Consider the following 7,773-nt stretch of genomic DNA (forward strand, 5'->3'; position numbering starts at 1 on the left):
GACTTCTTCTCAAAAGAGTCATTAGTTTTCAGAACACTTTCAAAGAGGTTTTTGGTATATTAGACGATTGAGAGTGTTGTGAAGACATCTTGAGGCCGTGCAGTGGATCCCATATCATAGAATGTTATCTTGAGGAGACTTCTCTCCCTCCTCCCTCCTACTTTCTCTCCCTCCTTCCCTTCCCTTTCCCTCCTTCCTCCACCCCCACAACTTAGTTTAACATATACTGGTCAGAATACTAGTATTATGCAGGCATAGTTTCCTAAGGATCAGTCTTGTCCCCAAGGCAGGCTTCAATGAGGAGGGTGTTGCTAAAGGAACAACTTGGGGTAGGGCATGTTCTCTAGGTCAGGGGTGGGGGAAGTTGGGCACTGGTGCTCTGATGGTGTGGGCAGGTGAGTTAGTGCTTGTTGCCTCATGGGGTGAAGATTAGGTCCTTCATCTTGGATGTTATCCTCCTATGGTCTTATGAGCCATCTTCCTACTGGGAGAGGAAATCCTGTTTGAGAATGGAACCAACTTAGGGGAAAAAAATGGGGAGAAGATAGAGAAGAGGTCCCAGTGACCTCATTTCATCCTATGTATCCTGCTGTGTCTGAAGCAAATCCTACCCTTAGTTGTTAGTAATAGAAGCTGATAATTTCTGTTGGTACTTACCCAGTTGGGATTTGGCTTTCTGTCATTTACCATGAAAATGTTTCTTTCTTTAAAGATTTTATTTATTTATTTGACAGAGAGACAGAGGCCACAAGTAGGCAGAGAGGCAGACACAGAGAGCTGGGAAGCAGGCTCCCTGCTGAGCAGAGAGCCCAGTGCGGGCGGGGGGGGGGGGGGGTTGGGGGGGGTCAGTCGCAGGACCCAGAGACCATGACCCAAGCCAAAGGCGGAGGCTTAAACCACTGAGCCACCCAGGTGCCCCACCACGAAAACATTTCTTATGGATCCACTACTAATCTGCCGGTTGGGCTGAGGCCATAATCTTATTTTGATTGTTTTAAATCCAGCTGGTCCTTCTTTCTCTTGAGAAGGAATACATGACACAATGAGGTCTGATAGACCTGAGTTCAACTTCTTATTGTTCTATTCATTAGTTATATTATCTAGGGAAAGATACTTAGCCCTCAGAACCTCAGTTTCTTTATGTATAAAATAGTCATCTTACTCATAGAATTGTGAAGAACATTAAATAGAATGATACTACAATGTTTAATAAAGAGTTTATTCTTTTTCCCATTCATTTGAACCTGGGCCTCTATTTTTTCCTATAATATCCATTTCACGACTTTTCTCCATGTATGAAAATAAAAATAAATAGGCACAATTCTAAAAAAGAAAAAGTCCACTTTTAAGTGATCACATATAAATATTCATGTAGTTTCATGTGAGCCTCTGAACAAATTGTGAGACTGCAGTAGATAGTCCCATTTTATAGCTGGGGAGGGAGAGTGAGTCAAACGTCCTTAGTCCATAGCTAGGAAGTGCCAGAGCTGGGGCTCAGATTTAGGGGCTCTGAGAATTCTATTTTTATTTTTCACTCTCCGTGAGCTCTCCCACATCAGATAGGAAGAGAAGACCTATGTGATGAAAAATGCCTGAGACAGGCTTCTATCATCCAGAAAGGACAAGTGAAAAAAATCAGCCTGAGTGTTGGAAATGAGACAGGAAGTTTGAAAAGTCGGAATTACAGTGGTGTCTCCGATGTGTTTGCAACCCTCTGGGAAAAGAGCACAAAGGGAAAGATTATTCCATATTAAAATTCTTCTGATATTAAGTGGGGAGAAAGAACAAGAGAACTTCCTCTCACTTTTGTCACTTCAGAAGGATTACTTTTAATTCCATGTGGTTGAATAACTGGGCTAAAACCCCAGGTGAGATATAGGCTCCGCAGCCTCCAGATGACCGTCTCTTGGGATCTTCGAGAAGTCACCAAGCCTGGCTGTTGCTCTTTCTTTCTTCTGGCTTTCCACTCTGCAGATGTAAGCTACTCTATAGGATTCAGAGAAAATACTTAACTGGGATATAACTTTCTATATGGATTGTAAAGATCCCATCTTTTCTATAGGAATTTGTAACTATACAATTATTGAGGGCAGTTTTCCAGCTCTGTTTTGTAATGGTGGGGAAAAAAAGGCACGCATGCAGAATTGCCTGTGCTATCAGACCCAGACCTATTGGGAGGGTAGGTAGGTAGTTTCCCTGGCAACGTTACTGACCTGAAAGTGTAGTCCTCTGCTCATTTTTACAGTCCTACGCAACACTGTTAGGAGACCTAGAGATGCAGGATAGTTAAGCCCAGAATAAAATTGGAAACATTATTGCATTTGCTTCAAAATAGAGGTTGAGAAATCCAACAGGATTCACAGCACTCCATTCATTAATATTTTCAACACCTTCTCATCTATTTCCTATTCTATTTCAGAAAACCATGGTTATCACACTAGAGTGTGAATTCATAAATGGCAAGGATTTCTATGCCAGACACATACTTTCCAATATTTTTTTAAATCTGTGGGCTTTATTCACAAACATTCAGCATTTTCATTTTTCCTAGCAAAATCTGTGTAACTCAAGGTGGGGGAAGTAAAGTATCAGTGATTGCTGCCTCAGAATATCACTTCAATTTAATCTTCAAGTCATCCCAAGCTCAGTCCCATCTTTCTGGACTGGCCATAGCAAAGATTTAAAAATTTGAAAACACAATGAGACCCTACCTTTTTTCTTCCAAATCCGATGACTTTGACATTTGGGCTGCCATTTTGATGAACTCTTCATTATAAATCTTGACTAGCAAGCCAGAATGTGGCTATTGTTAATTCTGGCCCAAATCTGTGTTTGAGGAATGCCTTCCAGGCAACTTTATTTAATTACCAGGGCACAGTAATGTATTTCTATTCCTATGATTTACAATATTGCTATTTTTGTATATAGAGGCTAATGATGGTTTCCAAGGGCACATGCAGAGCTATTTTATTTGACTTCCAGAAGCTTGTCAAATTTGAGAAGAATATTCTGTGTCCTTGAAGTCTGCCTTTTGGGGAAGGGAAGTTGAAATTCTCATATTTTCTGAAAAGGCTGTGTTGAATCATTTAGGGAGATGATCATGGGCCACATGGGCTAGACATAGAGGATCTAATCCCTGTTCTTCCTTGTTGACTCCTTGGTAACTGACAAACCTAAAGCTAGAGAAAACCGCAGTTACCACAGATGGTACTCCTCTGTTTGCTGTGTCTCTGACTCCCAGATGTGTTGTGGGTACCCATCTTGAGCTATGTCTGCAGAATGTCTATACCAAATTTTATTTAATTGAATAGATGAAGTAAAACACCAAGCAGGGGGTAGGTTCAGCAGCTTCCAGATCACAGTCTACTGGCATCTCATGGAAGTCATAAACCCTTGCTGTTCATGTTTCTTTTTCCCTCGCTCTCCCCCACTCTACATGTGAAAACTATAAAATTCTGAGAAAATATCTGGCAGGTGGATATAATGTCCTGTATGGATTATAAAGACCCCCCCCCCTTTTTTTTAGATCCATCTTTTCTACAAGACTCAACAAATATAAAATTTTTGAGGGAATATTTGTCTTAAACAATGATAGAGTCTTAGATCTGATCCGTAGCGTTTGGTGAGAAATTTGATCAATATTGGATTAGGCAGGGCCTGGCTTTTGACATTATAAAGTAACATAAAACACAACCCTTCTTCTCAGTGTGCTGATAAACAGGTGGTGGTGGTGGGGACATTCCAAGAACTGAGGGCCAGGACTACCTGATGGTTTAATGGGTATGAGTTGTGTGAAGCAAAGACCATATAAAGGGAAATACTGGGAAGTAGGGGTGGTAAGTTAGTTTGGGGTTGAGTTTCAGAAGGCCTTGGATGAAAAATAAGTTAGGCATTCATTTCTATAGGTATTAGGGAGTTTGGTGGCATTTACAGCATCCATGTAGTATTTTGGGAAGATTCATGAGGTCAGGGAGACTTCCTACTTTGGTGCTCACCTTGCATAGAGACTGGCACATAGTAGAAATGTGAATACTAGGGGAACATGTGAATGAATGAAACTGTATTGTAGATGAAATAGGAGATTAGGTAGCTTTTTAACATTCTGGGGATGAGATGAAGGCCTGGACTTGTGTGGAAGCAACCAGAGTGGAATTGCCTGGGACACGTAGAAGAGGCAGGAATTGGTGATATGATGTGGAAGTGATGCAGAGGGAGGAACCAAGAAATAAGCACATGAAAGAATGAAGTGGTCTAAGGTTGAGAATAAGGTTAGAAGATTGTGTTACCCCATTTTACAGAAATGGAGACTTTAAGAAGAAGACCATATTTGGGCTTAGACATGTGATGTTTTAGTCTATGATTCTGTTGACAAGCTGACATAGACAGGACTAGTGGTCAGGTGAAGACTTGCCTGAATGTGGGGTCCTCTGAAGCCTCATATTGGTTGATGTCAGGAGGTTGTAGTCAATACACTTGACTGAAACTTGCCATTCTGTGGCAACACTCAGTCCTAATGGGAATAAGATAAATGTGTAAGAGCAGTAAGGCCTGTGCATATTGATGAGGTGTGTAGATTTTGCATAGACCGGAGAGAAAATGTAGCAATACCCCTTCCTGACTTTAGACTATATAGACATTACCTTTTCAGGGCAAAGTAGGGTAGCAGAAAGTTGGAATCTTATATATCTGCATTTAAATTCCAATGTTTCTAAGGATCAGGATAACCTAGTGGTTAAAGGCATGAACTCCAGAATTGAACCAACTGGGTGCAAATCCTGGCTTTATCACTTACTAGTTGTGTGACTCTACACTAGTTAAACTCTCTGTGCCTCTATTTTCTAATCTCTAAAATTGGGATAGAAGTAGAACCCATTACATAGGGTAGTATCAAGGATCATTTGAGTTACTCTAAGTAAAATACGAGGGCTTTGTAAGTACTAGGTGATAATAATCATCATCTTTATTTAGGGGAGTCACTAGTTTGAATCATGTTTAGCATCTAGAGGATTCAGTATCGTGATCTGTAAAGGTGAAGTTGATAAGCTGAAAAGAAATCTGCTGCCCTTTTTTTTTCCCAAAAGTGATATGCGTTCCATTTTAAGTGGGCTCTGGTTTTTGCTTCATATGTTTACTTGATGTCTTCATGGCTTATTATACTTTACCTTTTGATAATCCATTTCTTTTCTCCAGACTCACTGCTACTAAGGCAGTATCCAGATGAAATAGAAGTTTTGACACCTCTAATGTGAATCCTCTGTCCCCAATGTGTTAGGTTCGTTCACTTGCAACTGATAGAAAAAAAAAATCAAGCAAACATTACCAAGAGCTCATGCTGCTGAGAAGTCTGGGGGTCATTTTACCTCTTGGTATGACTGGATCTGGAAGATCAGATGCTGTCATTGGAACTCCATCTCTTTCTTCCTTTTTTGCCTCTTTCTGCTCTATGGGGATTTCTAGATGAAATATATACCTTAGAATACCTGTTTATGAGCTCAAGGAAGGGAGTTGAACTATCTCTACTTTGGTGACAAGCTCCACTCCTTAATCAACCATTTTATTCAGAGTAATGCTTTGCTGTGCTTGGCCTGACCTGGGTTACATGCCACTTTTATGGACAGGACCCAAGTCTGTAGTCAGGAAAAGTCAAACAAAGGCTCCTGGGAGGTCTGGAAAGATACCTACTATCTATCATATCCACCTTGTTATCTACAAGTGTAGGCTGGGAATGTTTCCCTCCCTGTGGTTGAATACAGAAACCACAACAACATTGCTCTTTCTTTTTATTCTTTCTGGTTTGGTTTCTTGTCAGTTAAAACAAAAATGATGCAATATCTTCTAAAAGTCAGTGTACCTAGAATAGTAAAAGGAATACCAGGTGTGGTTTGAGTTAGTCCCTGGGGCTTGGATGTCCAGGAACATTTGAAAACTTAGGCTGGTTGAAAGTTCCGGAAACAGGCTGTAGATCGCTTTCTCTAACTTTTCCAGGAAACGTGCAGATCAACAAATTAATCTTCCTGGCTACTTTAATATCCTCATGTCTGAGGATTAATTGCTTCCCAACAATGCTTAATTTTAATTAATTTTAATTTTTCATGCATAATTCCAAAACAGCGATAGTTTCTGTTTTAATTCTAAGTAATTAAAGCTGTTCCTTCTACTCCCCTTCTGTTCCCCTTCTTCCTCTTCTTCCTCCTCCTTGTACACTGGGTAAGCAGTGTTAATGTTGGTAATACTGTGTTGCTTTGAGCACATGGTTCTGGTCACCCTAAATTCTCCCTGATCTCATTCTTTGTTCTGGATTTCAGATCCTCTGTGTCTAATGTATTTTTCACTGTATGATTCTCACAGAACAAGATGTATTATTTACAAAGTTGTAGGATTTCTGAAATTCCACAAGGTTTCTTGTGAATTTGTAAAGAGCAGTCTTGGCTAGACTGGCTTGCTGCCAGACCACTTGAAATCAGCATCCTGATATATGGACTTCTTTATCTTCTGGATGATGCTTTGTTTCTAATCCTTGCATATTCCAGCAAGAGATATTTTGATGCTTTGTATGTTAATATGACCTATCAATTCTATCCCTCTGTAATTTCCAGAATTTATAGAATCAATGACATTCGGCTCCAAGCATCATCATAAACTAAATCAAGGACTATGTACAGTGCCTGGGATTTGTTTGGTTGAACTCATTCTCCAGAAAAGCATACAAGATTGGGTTTACCACTGGAGGGCAGTAGGGTGATGCAACCCAGAGCGGAGAGTTTGTGGGCATTTCTGTTTGTCTTACCTTGTGAAAAAATTGGTTTTACAACTTTTTAAAAAAGGCTTTTATCCTTTGTCCCTGGACTATGTTGAGCTCAGACAGGCTAAGATGCTGCTCTTTCTAATTCCAATAATGCTTTTGATTTCTGTAGCTTGTGGTGTGCAGGTAAATGCTTAACAAACAGTTCTGGGGGTTCGGGAGAAGAGGGAGAAGCCCTGATTTGTAGCATTTGCTATTTTCTGTGGTATAAATACTTGCATTGTGTCTGATTTGAAACTACTGATTTGATGTCAGTGAGTGTGGTGTTAAGAAGAGATGCATACAAATGGGCTCATAGAAGGCAGCTCTAGCATACCCTGACCAGCTGTGGTCACCTGTCATTTAGAGTCTATGCTGTTAGTTTTGTGTTTATTTTTAATTTTATTTTAAAATTTTATTTTATTTATTTATTTTTATTATGTTAGTCACCATACCATACATCATTACTTTTTGATGTAGTGTTCCAAGAGTCATTGTTTATGTATAACACTCAGTGCTCTGTGCGATAGCTTAATTCTTCCTCAACAATCTGAAAAACAGAGAATGCATACCTGATAATTTTGGTCTCTCCACACAGTGCCCAGCACAGTGCCTTACACATGTTAACTTTTTCGATAAAAATTTTCTGTTGAAGGATAACATGGATACAAACAATGATGAAATTATCAGTGAATTAACAATTGAATTATAATGAAACGTTAGAATTACAGTGTGGCCAGCCCCTAGTTCAAGAAATAGTATGTCGCCAGCATCCCAGAAGCCCCCATGTACCTCCTGCAGTCATTAACTTCCTTCTGTCCTAAGTTCTACGTCCATAGATTTGTTTCACTTATTTTTTTTTGCAATTTCATGAAAATGCAGCCAAATAGTACCCAGTCTGTTATGTCTGGCTTCTTTCACTCCTCATCGTGTTGTTTGATTTATTCATTTGGTTGTAGATATTTGGATTTCAGTGACACTGCTGTATATAA

The 7,773-nt window shown here is 39.8% G+C and overlaps 1 long non-coding RNA gene across 1 annotated transcript; it reads right to left on the reverse strand.

Annotated features, from left to right (window-relative positions):
* Positions 1–4,337: 4,337 nt before the first annotated feature.
* On the reverse strand, positions 4,338–7,429 carry LOC116579949. Its single transcript, XR_004281474.1, has 3 exons — positions 7,354–7,429; positions 5,163–5,288; positions 4,338–4,510 (listed from the first exon to the last, which is right to left on the reverse strand). It is a non-coding gene; the product is annotated as an uncharacterized LOC116579949 (long non-coding RNA).
* Positions 7,430–7,773: the final 344 nt, after the last annotated feature.

This window comes from Mustela erminea, chromosome 1, assembly GCF_009829155.1.
Source record: "Mustela erminea isolate mMusErm1 chromosome 1, mMusErm1.Pri, whole genome shotgun sequence".
Classification (NCBI taxonomy): Eukaryota; Metazoa; Chordata; class Mammalia; order Carnivora; family Mustelidae; genus Mustela; species Mustela erminea.